Genomic DNA, 18,792 nt, shown 5'->3' on the forward strand with positions numbered 1-18,792 from the left:
TGGGGTGCGTAATGGTGTGTATAACAGTCTGCCAGCACTTATCTGAAATCAAAACACTAGTGCAGCCACACTAGGGACAGACTCTGGAAATGTGGGGAATGCCAGAAGGGAATTCTTTACCCATTCCCATCTGGAAACGGGCCAAACCAGACAGTGTGAGGAGAAGCTGTACACCTGCTCTCTGTGTGTGTGTGTGTGTGGGGGGGGGGGGGGGGGGGGGAGGGGGGGGGAGGGTGAGAGGAGGGGAAGGGATTCACTCAGGCATCCATCCTGCTGAGACACCAATGAATTTACTTATAACCACAAGTTGAAGGACTTTTTTTTTCTCTTTTCACACCAAGTAATGAACAATGGTATTGCCAGTCCATAAATTTTTTGCATATACAGAACTTAGCTTTGGAAATGTTCACAGCAGTGTTGAACATGTACAGATTCACACTGGGTAGAGACTTTTATTTTCCTTTATTCATTCACAGGATGAAGGTATCGCTGGCCCGGCAGCATTTCCTGCCCATCCCTAATTGCCCAGAGGGCAGGTATGAATCAACCCCATTGCTGTTTATATTGATATTAATGAACATGAATGTCAGACTAGATTAATTATCATCAAACTCAAATCCATTTGATATTCATATATTTACAATTAGTTTTCAATTCACCAAATGTAGCTGAAGGGAGTAATCTTCAAGTGATTCTAACAGAGAAGATACCTGAATACTTGTTCAGCAAATTAAAGCCTGTTGTGTTTAGATAGTAATAATTTTAAAAAGGTGACTTGAGAATAATGGAAGAAGTTGATTGTTGAGTAACTGATAATCTTGTTTTAATCTGGAGTTAATTTAGGATTAGTTAGCAAATGGTAGGGAATCCCAGCCCCATGAAGTGCATATCCAGTTCCATGTGGGAAAACCAGGACACTTCTTGTATCAGCGACAACTACAAGAACACGGAGGTGACACTGGAAATGTCAGGAACACGAGTTAATCCATGGTTAAAGTACTACACTCACTCCTCGTCCCCACGTTGATGTGTTCTCACCAGAGAGGGTACAGAGGAGATTGATCAGAATGTTTCCATTATTGGAGAATGTCTGCTCTGAGGAAAGGTTGGATAAGTTGGGGATGTTTTCCGAGGAGGATGAGCTGAGATTTAATTGAAGTGATAAGATGCTGAGGAATCCAGATCGAGTGAATAGGAAGGAGCTATTCATAACAGAGAGGTCAGAAACTGGAGGTTTTAGATTGAAACTAATTCTCAGAAAAAGGGGAGTGGATGGTGGTGGGCAGGAACTCACTGATGGGGTGGTAGAGGCAGTAGCCAACATCACGTTAGAATAAAAGGACATGGATGTAACTGAAACCCTGGAACATGCAGGGCTATGGACTAAAGTCTGCAGAATGGGATCATTGTGATTTATTTGACATTTCTCCAGAATATTAAACTCAAGTCCAATTTGAGAATTTATGAATATCATCCGACCTGAATTCCAAACGTCAGACTAAATTTGTCAGTAAGTTCCAGCACAGATCGAGGCTACTTGGTCCATCCTGTATGTGTTGGCTGTAATAGAACGATCCAGGCCTTACAGCGTTCTGTACTCACCAATGACAGCAACAATTTCAGACTGTGTACTCTGCCCTCTATGTTGATATAATCTGTTTGTTTTTCAATGTATTTCTTTGGCAGCTGCTCAACTTGTTTCCTTGTTTCGTTCCCAGCCCTAACTCCATTCCCCGTGGCCTTGAGGGACTACCATTTCTGCTGTTTAATCTCTCCTGTCTTCCCCCGAGTGACAGGCTGTCTTTTTGTCCTTGTCTCACCCCCACCTTGCTCACAACCTGTTACATTTCTGATTGTTCCCAGACCTCTGTAACTTTCACTGCGCCCCCTGGGTCAATGGCACGAGTTTTGAATTTTCTTCCTCATGAGATAATCAGAAATCTTTCTGGTTGCAGTTTCCCCCAGATTTTATTTTGGAAAAAAAAAGAGCATTTGTGTCAGAGTCAAGTGTTTGTGAGCCTTCATCCACAATCCTGAGCACTTAGACATAATATGTGACCCTCCCACAGATGTGCAGGTTTGATGGATTGGCCGTGCTAACATGGCCTGTAGTGTGTAGGTTAGGTGGGTTGGTTTAGCCATGCTAAATGTGGGGTTATGGAGGTAGGGCCATTGCAAATTCGATGGATCGAATTAGTCTCTTTCTGCGCCTCAGGGATTCTGTGATTCTAACTAGTTGTGATTGTCGACACGTTTTCCTCATGCCAGGTTCATTCAGCTCAGGTACACACGCTGCCTTTGTGTTTCTGTTGGTTCTCACTCAATCCTTTCCTTCTGTTTTACAGCAATTTCACACTGTATGTGAGGGTGAGAATGAATTTGTAAATACAAATACTCCAACCGAAACCCGCACAGCTCAGGACCTGTTTCTGCTGCTGATGTCACTCACAGGGAACAGGAAAATAAAGGTTCAGTCATATATCTTACAAGGACACAGAGGTTACAATCACCAGGAATGGCTACACAGCTTAAACCTCTTTTCTCAAGAAATAAAGGACGCTGGAGAGACCCAAAGTAGGAAGCTTTGTGTCTGTATTTTCAGAGATTTGAGGTTGAAATCATTGGGTTTGAAGCATGTTTCATTGCCCCAGATCATCAAAGCTGCTATATAAATGTGCCTCTTTCTTTCTGTCTTTTTGTCTGAGTTAACAATCAGATGGATAGGTCAGTCAGTGTCTGTGTTTTCCCAAATCCCTGATTGAATCTGTCTCCCCCAACAAACTCAGGTGCCTCACCACACTCTGTGTCAGGCAGAAACTCTGCCGTTACAATGAGAACTGTCTTTGCTGTCACCTCTCCTCGTGCTTCCGCCTAATCCCCACTTCCCTTCATTAAATCCCAGCTGCCTCTAGCCCACCCACATGGACATGTTGAAGAGCATGACAGGAGAATCGATTGAAACCGAGAGTTCAATAGCCAGGATGAAATAGGAAGAAGGAAATAAATGGGGTTTTTGGATTCCAGGGGATACAGACTCCGGGATTAGTCCTTGTGGGCATTCCCGCAGTAATATGAGACAGCATTCCATAATGACAGTTAAACCCGGGAGGCAGGAGAGGGAGCTACTGAACATTAACAGGTTTAGTTCAAACACAGGAGGTTTGTTCAGTCAGTAACAGTGTGTTAGACATGGAGGTGAAGTGAGCAGTGAGGGGAAATGTTACCACAAGCTGCAGATGGACAACTTTCATTGGAACAGGAGGAGGCCATTCAGCCCCTCAACCCTGCTCTTCCATTCAATAGATCTTGGATAATTTGTGGCCTAACTTGCAATTTTCAAAACTCTCCAAACTCATCAATAAACTCCTCTGCAACACACAAGATGAATATTGAAAAACTAACCATCTGCAAATGCTGGGAAATCGGAAACAAAACCAGACAGTGCTGGAAATTTTCAGGAGGTCTGGCAGCATCTGTGGAGAGTGAACCTTTGGGTCCAGTGACCGGTCAGGTGACCAGCTGCAGCTGACCATTCTGCCTGTTCTGTAACACTCTCTGGAACAGGTTCGGGTGCGGGGGGGGGGGGGGGGGGGTGTGAGATTGTCAATAATAACTGAGAAAACAGGAGGACAGGCTCAATCAGAATAAAATCCATTTTGGTCTTTCACTTTTAATTCAACTGCAAACATTATTATTTCTGAAATAGGATCATAGGCCAGAAAACAACTCTTCCTGTTATTGGATCTGGGAAACTGTGTTAATTCTGACCTGGTCCAGCCGACATGTGAATCCAGACCCTGAATAATGGGGTTGACTCTGAACCATCTCCTGGGCAGTCAGAATGGATGACAAATGCTGCCCCAGCAAGTGATGCCGTGATCCCATGAACAAACAAAACAAATCCAATCGCTGTGGTTAGTTGTGAACTCGCTGGTGTTATTGGAAGGTTTATGGGGTAAAGGGAGAAGAATGGCATTCAGTGAGGTGATCCTTTGGAGAGCTGATCAGCCAATCAGCCTCCTTTTGTACAGTAACAATTCTGTGAATAATTAATTCTGAGCCCTCTAAGGAAATATCAGAGCAGGGTTTGTAAAGAGGTCAGATTGAATGAGTGTCTCGGTGAACACAAGTGAGGCACAGGTACAGAGAGGCTTTGGGATGGATTAAATTAAATTTTATACATTTGAACAGTCAGGAACATTACAGCAGTTAAAAATTGGAGTGATCAAGAGAGTGGAATTAGAGCAGCAAATAAATCTTCAACATTGATGCAGCTAAAGGGGATGCTGGGTAAAGATACTGTAGTTAGTGCTTATTTCATTCCAGGCACACCAGCCAGGGAGCACTTCCTTCCTGTATCTATCCTCTTGAGCTCTTGAAGATTTTTGTTCATTTGAAGTGTTTCATGTTTAGATAGTCCAGAGAAGACAGCTTCAAGCTCCTCAATCTCTCCTGCCAGGGCAATGCTGCTGTTAGAATTCAATTCACTGGGGCATGTTACTGGCTGCTTCATGGACTGGAACTGGCAATTGAGACTGTAAGGTTACTGTATAAAATACCTTCAATGGTATTGCCAGTCGTGAGTGGTTTTAGGAAAATGACCTTGACTTACGGGCATTGAGTGCCAGAGCACTTCCTGTTGTGGGGCATCCTGTTTAGATACAATCTATTGATAACTATTAGAACTGACTAGCACTGGCTCTGTCAAAGTGGTCAGAGCATTATGGCTGTCATTGAAGCTGGTAACAAACTTCCCATGGGGTAAAAATCGTAAATGATAGAGTAGGCACGAGGTCTGATGACACTGTTGGAGTATTGATGTTGTTGTTAATCACATTAACTTGACAGGAGTTGACTAAATTCATATTGTCTCTTTCTGAATCTCAGGATGTCTCTCTGGGCAATGAGTCTCCACAAACAGCAATGAGCCGGGGTCATTTATTTTGATTTAAATTGCTCTATAGCACTGCTGCTTCACAGCACCAGGTACAAGGTTGGAGTCCAGCCTTGGTCAACAGCCTGTGTAGAGTCTGCACATTCTCCCCAGGATAGTGTGGGTCCACTCCAGGTGCTCTGGTTTCCTCCCACAGTCCAAAGATTTGTGGGTTAGGTGGATCAGTCATGCTAAATTGTCCACAGTGTCCAGGATTGTGCAGACTTGGTGGATCAGCCATGGCAAATGCAGTGTTACAGGGGTGGAGTGCTCCAGATGGGATGCTGTTTGGATAGTTGGTGGGATTTGATGGGCCAATGCTCTCCTTCCACACTGTCGGGATTCTATTCTATGATTGTGGATAAAGTTGACACAACAGGGTGTCCTTGGAGAAGGAGCATGCAATGCATCTCAAATTTCCCAATGTCTTTAGATAGAGGTGGGTACCGCAGTGGATACAGTGCTTTATCTCCATCGCTGCCCCCTCACCCCCAACTCTACTTTGATTTGGTCTCTTCCCACTTTGTCATTTGTAATGGTTTGCTTTGCCTGTAAGGGGCGTTGTTTATAAATATTCAATTGGTTACATGGGTGGTTTACTGCTGGTGATTATATGGGAACCAAAATGGTGTAATGGAGGGTGTTGATGTTGATGGTGGGAAGGTTGCTCAGCTGTGTGAGATAACACGTCCGGGTCAGAGAAATGGGGAATAAAGAACACTTCACAGCTCACATAACCAGAACTGAAAAGCAGTTAAATCAAACCAAAGGTTCAGACAGGGAGGGAGTATTTCCCTGGAGCTTGAGTAACTGGAAAGTGATGGTGTCCAGGAATAGACAGGATTTGTTTTACAGGGCGTTGAAATTTTAAAAACTGTTACATTCAGATAGTTTCATTTCTTTTCTTTTAGTTTTATTTATTGTGGAATAAATAGCTACAATATTTTAAAAGCAAATTTACAAACCTTGTGTTAAAGATAAATGTTAAATAAAATCCATCAAACCATCCCTCACTGAAAACTGTTGTGAAAGTGCAATCTCCTGGAGAATCCCTGCCCACTCCTTCCTTCCCGGGCTCCATGGCTATATACATACCTGGGAGATAGCAGCAGGAGGAGACCATTCAGCCTTTCAATCCTGCTCCACCTTTCGATGGGAAACAGCAGACCATCCAGCTCAGTCTCCTGTTCCTGCTGTGTTCCAATCCCCTTTCATGACTTTACCTCGAAGAACTATATCTAAGTCCTCCTTTGGTTTCACTGCCTTTTGTTCCAGTGACGTTGCTGTGTTACTGTGTGGGTGTAGGCAGGGGTAATGTGATGGTGCTGCCTCCTGGAGGATGCACTCAGCATCCCTCATCATCCTGCAGTAACATCAACTGGGGTTCAGCAACTAGAGATAGAAACCATTTCCAGGATATGGGCATCACTGGCTCAGCCAGCATTTATTCCCCATCTCTAGTTACCCTTGAGAAGATGGTAGTGAGCTGCTGTCTTGAACCATTCACAGTCCATTTGGCGCAGAGAGACAGACAATGCTGGGAAGGAGAGTGTTGCTGGATTTTGGCCAAGTTATTCTCTATCTTTGGTTCTTCAAATGCTGGTTAACTTAATCACAATCTGCACATGAGTTTGAGATTTCAGGCTGTGAATCTTCACCATTGAGCACCCTGAATAAACAAATATGTACAGATTAGAAATTCAGAGCAGACAATTCTAGTTTCTCTATAATATCTTTTTTCCCCTTTCTTCCGCAAAAGCTGTAACCCTCCAGCCCACTTACTCTCTCCCACCATTCTGCCTCTGCTGTCCCTAATGTACACCCTCCCCATTCTCATGGAGTTACTGATAAACAGATCCATGCCACCACTTCCCGTCCCTGGTTAGACTCTGCACCCTTTCTGGGTTCACTTCCTTTCCCTTCAGTTGCTGCAAGTCAATAATGTAACAGCAGAATGAAACAAAAGGAAACAGAAAGGGAGGTGGCAGATCCTGGACAGAAGAGGAACCTTCAGTCTGGGAGAATGGGTCAGATCCTTCTTTGTTTCCCATTGGTCGATTCCCAGCATTATGACAAGTTGGGGATGGAACTTGGGCCCATTTGGGTGTGGTGACACTTTGAACCCCCAACCTGTCAATACTACAAGAGGATTTCTTCCTCCTCCAGCCAATCACAGTGTCAAATGCTTTCCGCTAATTACCCCAAAGCACATGCTCCAAAATCCGCCCATATTCTGTACGTGCAGTTCTGGGCTTCCCCTCACACGCGTAGTCCCTGCCTCAGGGATTGTGGGAGTTGTAGCCCCCATGAAGCCACTGGAGACATGTTTCTGGATTGTGAATGAAAGGTGTGGGCTGGAGGTTGGATCCCCATTCAGACACACAGGACACACGGGCTGTCACTGGATTTTATTGAGACATCCGCTTCCACAACCTGATTTCTGACGTAAGGAACACAGATTGCGGGGTGGGGTGGTTAATAAGGGGTAGCAGATTTTAAGCAGATGTAGCTGAGTGGTTAGCACTGCTGCCTCACAGCGTCAGGGACCCGGGTTTTATTTCAGCCAGATGCGACTGTCTGGAGTTTACACATTCTCACCATGTCTGTGTGGGTTTCCTAGGGTGCTCGAGCTTCCTCCCACAGTCCAAAGATGTGCAGGTTAGGTGGATTGCCTATGCTAAATTGCCCACAGTGTCCATGTATGTGCCAGTTAGGCCATTAGCCATGGGAAATGCAGGGTTACAGGGACAGGGTGGGTCTGAATGGGATGCTCATCATAGGCTGGTGTGGATTTGCTGGATGAATAACCTGTTTCTGCACTGTAGGGACTCTATTCTATTCTCATGAAGAAGAATGTACCTATCTCAATGTATTGTGAATCTGTGGAATTCCCTATTCAAAATACGGTGGATACCAGGACAATGAGCAGATTTAATGAAGAGATACAGATGTTGAATTTGTAATGAGATGAAGGGTGAGAGAGCAGGTGGGAAAATCCAGCTGGGACCGAGGTGAGCTCAATCATCACCGTATTAAATGGTGGGGCTGGTTCGAAGGGCTGCATTGCCTCTCCTGTGCCCAGTGCTCATCTTCTTACGGTAATAACTGGAAAGCTGAATCCAAAACTCACCACCTTCACCAAAGGAGATTTTGGAAAAAGCAGGATAGTCAGGTGGATTAGCGTTCCAAACCTAGATAGTGAGGAAGCAAGTGGGAGATAATGATTTTGCAATTTTAAACTCAGGGGAGACAGTGATTTATGGTTTTTAGACTGTGTAGTACATTCACACCGTCCAGAATACTCTGTTGTGAATATCTATCCTATACTTTACTACATATCTAAGGTCTTTGACAATGAAACGCAAAGTACCCAGGAAACTTCGCCTCACCTCGTAATCTGATAAAAGACTTCTGATAAATCTGGTTGAACTTAGAACACAGCTGGAAAGCTGGAAGATTAGATCCGATCCCAAGATCCTGTGCTTAAACAAAGGAGACTACAATAGGGTGAGACAGGAGCTGGCTAATGTAGACTGGAAGCAAAGACTTTAGGGTGGGAAAGTTGACGGACAGTGGGGGAATACCAAAGCAATTTTTCGAAGTGCTCAGAAAAAGTATAATCTGCCATGAGTGGCTCAGGAAATAAGGGAGTCTATCAAATTGAAATAGAAGGCAAACAAATTGGCAACGACCACGAAGAAACTAGGAGAAGAGAAAAAAACTTTAACAATCAACAGAAAGCTAGATGGGATTGGGGGAGAAAAGTGATGAGTAGCTATCCTCAGGGCCAGAATAGCAGTTTACACTGCTAGAGGGGAACCTATTGTGTGGGGAACATATGGCCTCTGTAATTGTAACTGTGACCATAGAGATAATCCTGATCAAGTTAAAAATCACAGCACACTCCAAAAGCTTGTACTTCCAAATAAACCTGTTGGATTATAACCTGGTGATGTGTGATTTATAACTTTGTCTACCCCATCCCAACACCGGCTCCTCCATATCAGAATCCTGATAGGCAACCCCACTGAAACTGAAGCGCCTGTCAGATACTTGAGGGAGCCACAGGGGTGTGGGGGGAGGGGTTTATGTTTTAACCACAAATGCTAAACTGAACTAGACTTTCTAACTGACCGTTGCCATGGAGAAAATACTGAGAGACAGTCTCTATTCAAAGTCCCAAACCACAAAGGTATAAGAATGGGAGACGTACACCGGACAGATGGGGAGTTACCTGATGCGGCCTGGAGGTGTTTTGCATGTACACTATCCAAGTAACTGCCATGTCTCATCAATAAAAACTCAAAGAAGACCTCGCAGGGTTCTGTACCTAGTTATTGCTATCCAGCAGGGTTCAGGAATATGAGTACACAGCAGTCAGTCTTCACAGTGGAGGATATGAAGAACATGCCAGTAATTGATAAGGAGACTGAGGAAGGGGAGGACCTAGAAATAACCATTATCATGAAAGTGTTACAGCTGGGCAAGCTAATGGAGCTAAATGTACACAAGTCTCATTACCCTGATGGAATACATCCCAGGATACCAACAGTGTTAGTGGGAGAAATAGCATCCTGCAGCAGAGACAGGCCCTTTGGCCCAAACTGGCCCATGCTGACCAGAATGTCCATCCACACTAACCCCATTTCCCTGCACTTGGCTCATCTGCTTCTGACCCTTTCCTATCCATGTATTTGTCCAAATGTCTTTTACCTGTTGTGAATGTACCCACCTCAACCACTTCCACTGGCAGCTCATTCCATATACATACCACCCTCTGTGTAAAACAGTTGCCCCTCAGCTTCCCTTTTATTCTTTCCCCTCTAACCTTCAACTGATGCCCTCCAGTCCTTGATTCCCTGGGAAAAAACACAGTGCATTCACCTCATCCATGCCCCTCATGCTCTTATCCACTTCTAGAACAGTCCCCCTTCAGTTTCCTCTGCTCTAAACAAAAAAATCCTAGCTTGTCCAACCTCTCCCTATAACTCAAACCCCTGACAACATCCTTGTAAATTGTTCTGCACTTTTTACACTTTAATAACTGAAACCTACACTGCATTCAGCACATTTCCAGTGTTTCCCCACGGCGCTGAAACCGACGTGAGAATGCCAATGGATTACAATCCTTTTCAACAATCCCATTTTCATAGTATTTCCCATGGTGCAGGTATCCTTGTGTCTTTCTGGTTGTATGGTTAATTAAAGACTTGTCCTTCTGCAAAGCAAAGCTGTGGCTTAATTGTTCCTGGGAAACATGCCATGATTTTTCAGATTTTCAAAAATAAAATGAAGTCACTCTCCCCAGTCACCACGCTAACATGGACTTGGCTGTGTCTCAGTATTTTTCCAGTCACATTGAGATTTGGAATATTTGCCCACGGACAGAATACACACCTTTCCTTCCACATGAAAAGGCCAATGAATATCCAGACCGGCACGGATCAAGTAACTATCAGATCTGAACATGAAGTTCAATTTGAATTTCTCATCTGCAAATCCACCCTTTCAGTATCCTACACCTGAGAAAACAACTCACCACATTAATACAGGATGGATCTTTATAAGACAATTATAGTATTAAATTGTAGTTTCATGTTTCCCAAAGTTTTAACTCTCAGTCTAACAATTTCTTTCTTCTGTGAACTGAAATCCACACCAACCTCCTCACTCCTTCCCTCCACACCCAGTTCTCACACACTCTCTCCTCTCTTTGAATTCAGTTTCCTAGCTCTTGTCTGCGGACTAAGAAACAAATCAATGAGTCTGGCTCTGAGTCCGGGGGGGGGGGGGGTGGGTAGGCGGGGGTGTTGTTCGGAAACCCTCGGACGACAACCATCCTGCATACCCTGCATACACCTGTTTCCTGCACACTCTGGCCAAAACCCGTCTTACTAAAATGAACCGAATTAGAGCTCTAATTGCAGGCCCATCCTTGTCCCTTTCCATAAAAACCCTGAATCTTCACAAAAGAGTTCTGATAACTTTCTACAAAATGCTGCCCCACTGATAGCCTGATCACATGGCAGGGGGGCCAGGAAAGGGGCCATTCCCCTGGGTCCTGCTCCCAGAGGGAGGAAGCTGCCAATGACAGATTAATCCGTCACACCCACAGCCTCCCTCGCTGGCACTGACCCGTACTGTGCATACTCCCACAATTGGCCAGCACTGTGCCCGTGCACTGGCCTCCTCTCCTACAGCACGTGCTCCCGATCATACAGGAGTCCGGGTGAATGCCTCCAGTATGGAAACTGGCCCTTCGGCCAAACAAGTCCATACCGACCCTCCACACAGTAACTTATACAGACCCATTCCCCTACCCTAAATTTACCCCTGACTAATGTAACTAATACGAGGGGCAATTTAGAATGGCCAATTCACCTGTCCTGCCCATCTTTGGATTGGGGGAGGAAACTGGAGCACCCGGAGGAAACCCGCTCAGACATGGGGAGAATGCATAAACTCTGGGTTTGGCCGGAATCAAAACCGGGTACCTGGTGCTGTGAGGCAGCAATGCTAACCACTGAGTCGTCTCCATAGATGGGAAGGGGTGGGGCTGGAGAACTGGGGTAATGAGATTGTAAACAATGAATGAATGTGGAGGACACTTGGGGATGGACAGGATCAGTGCAGCAGCAGGAGGGGATCCTGGACAAACTGAGCAATGGGAGAGTCTGACAGGAGAGAAACTACAGGAAGGTTCTGTTTGGAGGCTGAGGCAGGGACAGCTGGGAGACAGTATGGCCTGGTGGCTTGGGCAGGTTTTCTGATCATCCTCTTCAAAGATGCTGTTCCTCAACTCTGAGCTCAATCCTCCTGGTCTAGAGGTAAGGACACTGCCACCATTTCCTCGTGGGCAAAACCTGTGTTGGCGATATTAACAAGACTCAACACACAGTCACTAACAAAATACTGGCGTACTTGAACTTCATCCCGAATATTAACACCTATAACTGGGCAACGCAGACCCCGATGTACAGAGTTAAATCCTGGATATTAATAACAGCTTTGTGCATGGGAAATCATGTCTCATAAATCTGACTCAGTTTTTTTGAACAAGGAACAAAGAAGATTGCTGAGGTCAGAGCATGGACTTCAGTATGGCGTTTGACAAGGTTCCTCACGGGAGACTGGTCAGCAAGGTTAGATCGTATGGAGGACAGAACTGGCCCGAAGGTAGAAGGCAGAGGGTGCTTTACAGGCTGGAGGCCTGTGACCAGTGGAGTGTCACAAGGATCGGTGCTGGATCCACTATGTTTTATCATTTATATCCATGATTTGGATGTGAACATAAGAGGTATTGTAAATAAGTTTGCGGATGACAGCAAAATGGGAGGTGTGGTCGACAGGGAAAAAGATTACCTCAGAGTACAAGAGGATCTGGATCAGCTGGGTGATGGGCTGAGGGGTTCAGTTTAGAAAATTGCGAGCTGCTGCATTTTGGAAAAACAAACTTTAGCAGGACTTACAGTTAATAGTAAGTTCCTGGAGAGTGCTGCTCAACAAAGAGTCCTTGGAGCGCAGGTTCATAGTTCCTTGAAAGTAGAGTAGCAAGTAGATAGATTAGTGATGGTGGCAGTTGGTCTGCTTGCCTTTATTGGTCAGAGCATTGAGTACAGGGGTTGGGAGGTCATATTGCGGCTGTACAGGACATTGATTCAGCAACTTTTGTAATATTCCTTGCAGTTCTGGTCTCCTTCCGATCAGATGGATGTTCTCAAACTTGAAAGGGGTCAGAAAAGAATTATAGGATGCTGCCAGGGCTGGATAGGCTGTTTTCCCTGGAGCATCAGAGGCTGAACGGTGAGCGGAAAGAGACTATTAAAATCAGGCCGGGCATAGATAGGGTAAATAGAGAAGATATTTTCCCTGCGGTGGGGGGAATACAGAACTCGGGACTGGGAGGGGGTGGGTGGAGGGAGAGAGAGGGTGGGTGGATCGAGTGTGGTGGGACAGAAATGGTTGAGGATAGAAAGTGAGATTAGAGAGGAGGGGAACAGAGGGGGTGACTGACGGTTGGGGGGGGACCGACAGAGAGGGTGAACGGACCGAGGGGGGTGCAACCGACGTGGGGGGGGGGGAAGATGGGTGTGCGACTGACGGGGGAGCGACTGACAGAGAGGGGGAAAGACTGAGGGCGCAACAGACCGACAGATAGGGGGACAGAACGATTGGGGGGGGGGCGACAGGGGTGGTGGTGACCAACAAAGGGCTGACTGATAGAGAGGGGGGAGCAGACAGAGTGGGAGGAGACAGGGGAATAGAGAGGGGGGAAGATGGAGAGTTATTTTATAGATCTACAACTCAACCCTGTTCCTGTTTTCTCCTCCTCAGCTTAATTCTGTCTGAATGTCACAGAACAACTGCATAGTTTCTGGAAAGTGAGTTTCAGGGAGATCAGGTGCTGAGCGTGGCATTTGGAACATGCTGATCAATAAATGGACTCTAGTTCGATTCCATTGTCTGTGTGGTGTTTGCACATTCTCCCTGTGTCTCTGCGTGGGCTGCCTCTGGGTGCTCTTAATTCCCACCCACAAATCCAAAATCATGCAGGTTAGCTGGATTAGCTTTAGGGAATGGTAGGTTAGGGTGGAATGCTGTTCCGATGGTTGGTATGGTCTCTTGGGCCAAAAGACCTGCTTCCACACTGTAGGGATTCTGTCACTGAGTATAGGGGTTAGGAGGTCACGTTGTGGCTGAGTAGGGCATTGGTGAGGCCAGTGTTAGAATACTGCATTCAATTGTAGTCTCCCTGATTTCAGAAAGATGTTACCAGAATAGGACTCAACCTCTTAATAGCAGGTTCTTGCAGTGTGGGTTGATAGTTCCTTGGAAGTGTGGTTGAGGTAGACAGGTCAGTGAAGGTGGTGTTTGGTATGCTAGCTGTTATTGGGCAGTGCATTGAGTATAGGAGTTGGGAGATCAGGTTTCGGTTGCACAGTTTATTGGCTTGGCCACTTTTGAAATGCCCAGACTGCTTTCAATTCCAGTTTCCCTGCTAGAGGAAAGATGTTGGGAAATTTGCAAGAGTTCAGAAAAGTTTTACGAGGGTGTTACCAGTATTGGAACATTTGAATCATAGGGAGAGGCTGAATAGGCTGAGGCTATTTCCCTGCAGCACTGGACACTTTAGGTGGCTTTATCGAACTTTATAAAATTATGAGGAGCAATGATAGGGTGACTAGTCATGGTTTCTTTTTTTCCCCCAGAGTAGGGGAGTCCAAACGAATAATGTGATTTTTTTTCCCAAAGGTGGAAATAACAAATTCTAGAGGAGAGGGTGAAAGTTTAAAGGATATGAAAACCGAAACAACTGCAGATGCTGTAAACCAGGAAGAGAATCAGAAGTTTCTGGAAAAGCTCAGCAGGTCTAGCAGCATCTGTGAAAAGAAATTAGAGTTAATGTATGTGAGGAAGGGTGACCAGACCAGACCAGACACTTTAACTGATTTGTCTTCCCAGATGCTGCACGACCTGCTCAGCGTTTCCAACAAATCTGTGCAAGTTTAAAGGGAGTTGTGTCAGACAAGTGTCTTGTACAGAAGTTGATAAGTGACTAGAATGTATTCTCCTGGGAGATGGGGAAGGCAGAAACAATCACAATTTAACAGGCATTCGGACAGACACATAAGCAGGCATAGGTTATCAGGGATATGGATCATGTACAGGCAGATGGAATTAGTTTAGAATGGCATCATGACCTGCACAGACACGGTGGGCTGATTATTCTGGTGCTGTAACTGTTATGTTTTCCAGGGGGTAGAATGTTTTTTGAAGTAACAAAAATGATTGATGAGAGCAGACTGGTCGACATGATCAACGTGGACTTTAGTAAGGCATTCGGCAAGCTTTCTCATGGGAGACTGGTTAGCAAGGTTAGATCGCATGGAATAAAGCAGAAACCAGCTATCTGAGTACAGAACTGGCTCAAAGGTAGAAGACAGAGTGGTGGTGGAGGGATGTTTTTCAGACTGGAGGCCTGTGGAGTGTCACAGGGACTGGTGTGTATCCACTATTTTTCATCATTTATATCAATGATTTGGATGTAAACATAGGAGGTATTAGTAATTTTGCAGATGACGCCAAAATTGGAGGTTTAGTGGACAGTGAAAAAGATGACCAAGGCTGTAATGTTTCCTGCAGGTGTCACCATTTCAGATGCTGCCCGACCTGCTGGGGATCTCCAGCACTTCTTGGGTTTGTTGCAGATTCCCACCATTTTGCTGAAGCACTGGAGACAGAGAGCTGTACAGCTCCAGATTTTGTTGACTCTGATTCCTGGGATGGCAGGACTGATGGATGAAGAGGGACTCAATCCTCGTTTAATCCTCCTTTCCTTTGGTTTTCGGAGCCGCTGACGACATCACTAATATTCTACCTCCCACTCTCTGTCCTGAATCTGACCCATCTAACCTGACACTTTAGCTCCCACCCCCCTGCCAGACTAGTTAATACCTCACCAATGGAACTGGCAATAGCGCCCCCCCCCCCCCAGGAGATTTGACCCAGCTCTGCCCAGGGGTAACCGGTCAGGCTGGTACAGTTCCCACCTAACCCAGAAACGCTCCCAATGCCTGAAGAATCTAAACCCTTCCATGGTACACCATTTCTCCAGCCACATATCCGGCTGATCTACCCTCTTATTCCTGCTCTCACTAGCACATGGCACTGGGAGCAAGTCTGACATCATTTCATTTCAGGAGCTGCATTATAATGTGTCCCTGCTCTCCCAATATCCAGCTTTCAAACACTCATCCCTTTGTTTCATGCTGTCGTTGGTATTGATGTGTTCTCCAACCACGGGCTGTTTACCCTCCAGCTCCAGAATGTCCTGTAGCTGCACCATGATATCGCGGATCCTATCACCAGGGAGATAACATACCATCCTGGATTCATGGCTGTGGCCATAGAAGTGCCTGTCTGTATCACTGACTATTGAATCCCCTGTCACTATCTTTCTTCCCGTTCTGGGCAGCAGAGCTATCTACGGTGTCATGAACCTGGCTGTTGCTGATTGCCTCTGAGACCAACACATACGCACACACCCACACGAATCCCAAGCGGTATACAGTATCTGTTTGGGAAGGGAATAACCACTGGGAACTCCTGCACTTCCTTCCTGAGCCTTTTACTTGATCTGATGGTCCCCCATTCCCTTTCTGCCTGTGTAACCCTCACCTGCAGTGTGACTAACTCACTGAACATGCTGTCCATAACATTCTCAGTATTGCAGATGCTCCACAGTGAGTCCACTCACAGCTCCAGGTCTGAAAAGCAGTTTCCCAGTAGCTGCTGATGGGCACATTTCCTGCACACACAGCCTGTCAGGGACACTGGAAACATCCCTAATTTTCCCACATTGTACAAGAGGAGCACACCATGGGTCTGAGGTCTCCTGTCACACAGGCTCTCTAGATTCAGCTAGTTACTCCCATTTAGAGAATTTAAATGAGCGAGCAATCTTCCTACCCTTCAAACATTGTAATCAAAATCCCGTATTCTTTACTTATGTTGATACGTTATACCTTAAAAACCGTTACAAAATTTCCACAGGTATCGCTTACAAACTGGCTGTTACCTTTGGGACCATGTGAATTTCTGAATGGGCTGAAACAAAACAGAGTTTCAGCTTCACATTCTCTCTGTCCCACCTCGCTCTGTTTACACCCAACTCCAAAATACTCATTGAGCCAAGCAGCCCTCTCAGTGCAGCCCTGTCATTTTCATTGTCTGCTCACACCTACACTGCCCTCAGCCTCCTGTACTGTTCCAATACATCTCAATGGGAGCTCAGGAAAAGCATCTCATCTTTCAATTCAATCCTTTGTAGCCCCAGAGTCAACATGGACCTCAGCAGTTTCTGGGTGAACAGACAGTTGTTAGAATCTGGAACATTCCACCTAAAACGGTACTGGAATTTGTGTTTATAAGGAGCTGCAGGGAATTGAAAATAAGGAGTTTACAGGTTAGCATCATGAAGTGGGTGATTGGGACTAAATCTGACAGTCCCTACAAAGAGACGAAGTGCAATCTGGACAAATCTATGCTCCCCCTCAGACCAAAACAGACTCTGAGCTTCCAGTTGCCTGCCACTTTAACACACGAGCCTGTTCCCTGGCCAACATCTGTCTCATTCTTAATGCAGTGTTCCAGGGAAGCTTGATGCAGAACACTCCAGAACATACCAAATGGCCCTGTATTTCAAGGACAGCAATTTCCCCTCCCATGTGGTCAACAATACCCTTCAGTGTATCTCCACCACTTCCTGCACCTCTGCTCTTGAACCCCACCCCTCCAACCGCAGCAAGGATAGAACCCCCAAGTCCTCGCATTTCAGTCAGATACAACACATCATCCTCTGCCATTTCCACCACCGACAATCAAACCCCACCAACAGAGATATCTTTCCCTCCACACCCCTTTCAGCATTCCTCAGAGACCATTCCCTGTGACTTCCGCATTAGATCCATGCTCCCCACCAACCCATCCTCCACTCCCAACACCTTTGCCTGCCATTGCAAGAGGTGTAAATCCTGTGCCCACGCCTTCCCCTCACCTCCATCCAAGACACCAGAGGTCCCTTCCACATCCAGCAGAGATTTTCCTGTACATTGAATAACCTCATCTATTGTGTTCATTGCTCTCTACAATGGGGAGACAGGACGCCAACTTGCAGAATGTTTCAGGGAACCTTTCTGGGAGACGTGCACCAATCAACCCCACTGTCCTGTGGTCAACCATTTCTACAATCCACCCTCTCACTCTGCCAAGGACATGCATGTCCTGGGCCACCTCCACCACAAAATCCTAGCTACATGACTCCTGGAGCAAGAATACCTCATCTTCTACCTTGGGACCCTTTAAGTACAGAATCAATGTTTCATCATTTCCCCTCCCCCCACCATATCCCAGATCCAGCCCTCCAACTCAGCACCACCCTCTTGAACAGTCCCACCTGTCCATCTTCCTTCTTAATTACCCACTCCACCCTCTCACCATTACCCTCCACCAGCATCTTCCTATCGCCTTCCCAACTACCTTCTCGCCAGCCCCACACACACATCCTATTATCTGTCAACCCTCTTCCCCACTCAGAATCCTGCTGAAGGGCTCAGGCCCAATATGTCAATTCTCCTGCTCCTTGGATACTGTCTGACCGGCTGTACTTCTCCTGCGCCAAACTTTAACGTAAGCTGGAAGAACAAACCTCATTTTGTACTTGGGGGACCCTTCAGGCCTCTGACCTTAAAACGGAATTCATTAATTTTAGGTCCTAAGTCTCCCACGTCCTTGCGCCCTAGTGGCCCACCCCACACACCAGGCCTTGTTATTACATAGCCTGCCATTACACATTACCTATGGTTAGTCACTAACAGTCTCCATTAACATCTATTCACCCTCCACCAGCCAGATCATTATTCATTCCTTTGTCCAATTGCTGCTATATCTCTTTTTGGACTATATCACCACCTATCATTTACTCCTTAACCCCTACCTTCTGCATATAAACTGACATTTTTTCTCAGTGACATCAGTTCTGAGGAAGGGTCAGCGGATCCAAAATGTTAACTCTGATTTCTCTTCACAGATGCTGCCAGACCTGCTGAGCTTTTCCAGTACCTTCTGGTTGTTGTTTCTGATTTAAGCATCCACAGTTCTTTTGGTTTTCATTTACTGGGAGTTTCTAATTCAGGTCTAGCAGCCTACATCATGAGTTGAGAAACCCTCCCAGTCCACACTAACTCCATTTCTCTCCCACTCCCTTCACACTCACTGGGTCTCTTCCCAACCCCTGCCCAGTGACACTGCACGTGCACAGCTCATGGTCACATGCTGGCCTGTTGGCAACACCCCTCATT

At 45.9% G+C, this 18,792-nt stretch overlaps 1 long non-coding RNA gene across 1 annotated transcript in view; it reads right to left on the bottom strand.

Annotated features, from left to right (window-relative positions):
• Positions 1-5,875: 5,875 nt before the first annotated feature.
• LOC132810818 (uncharacterized) overlaps positions 5,876-18,792 on the bottom strand; it is a 46,710-nt gene continuing 33,793 nt past the window's right edge. The window contains exon 4 of the long non-coding RNA XR_009643114.1: positions 5,876-6,602. This is a non-coding gene — a long non-coding RNA (uncharacterized LOC132810818). The remainder of the gene's footprint in view (positions 6,603-18,792) is intronic.

The sequence above is a fragment of the Hemiscyllium ocellatum genome, unplaced genomic scaffold (genome assembly GCF_020745735.1).
Source record: "Hemiscyllium ocellatum isolate sHemOce1 unplaced genomic scaffold, sHemOce1.pat.X.cur. scaffold_2014_pat_ctg1, whole genome shotgun sequence".
NCBI lineage: Eukaryota > Metazoa > Chordata > Chondrichthyes > Orectolobiformes > Hemiscylliidae > Hemiscyllium > Hemiscyllium ocellatum.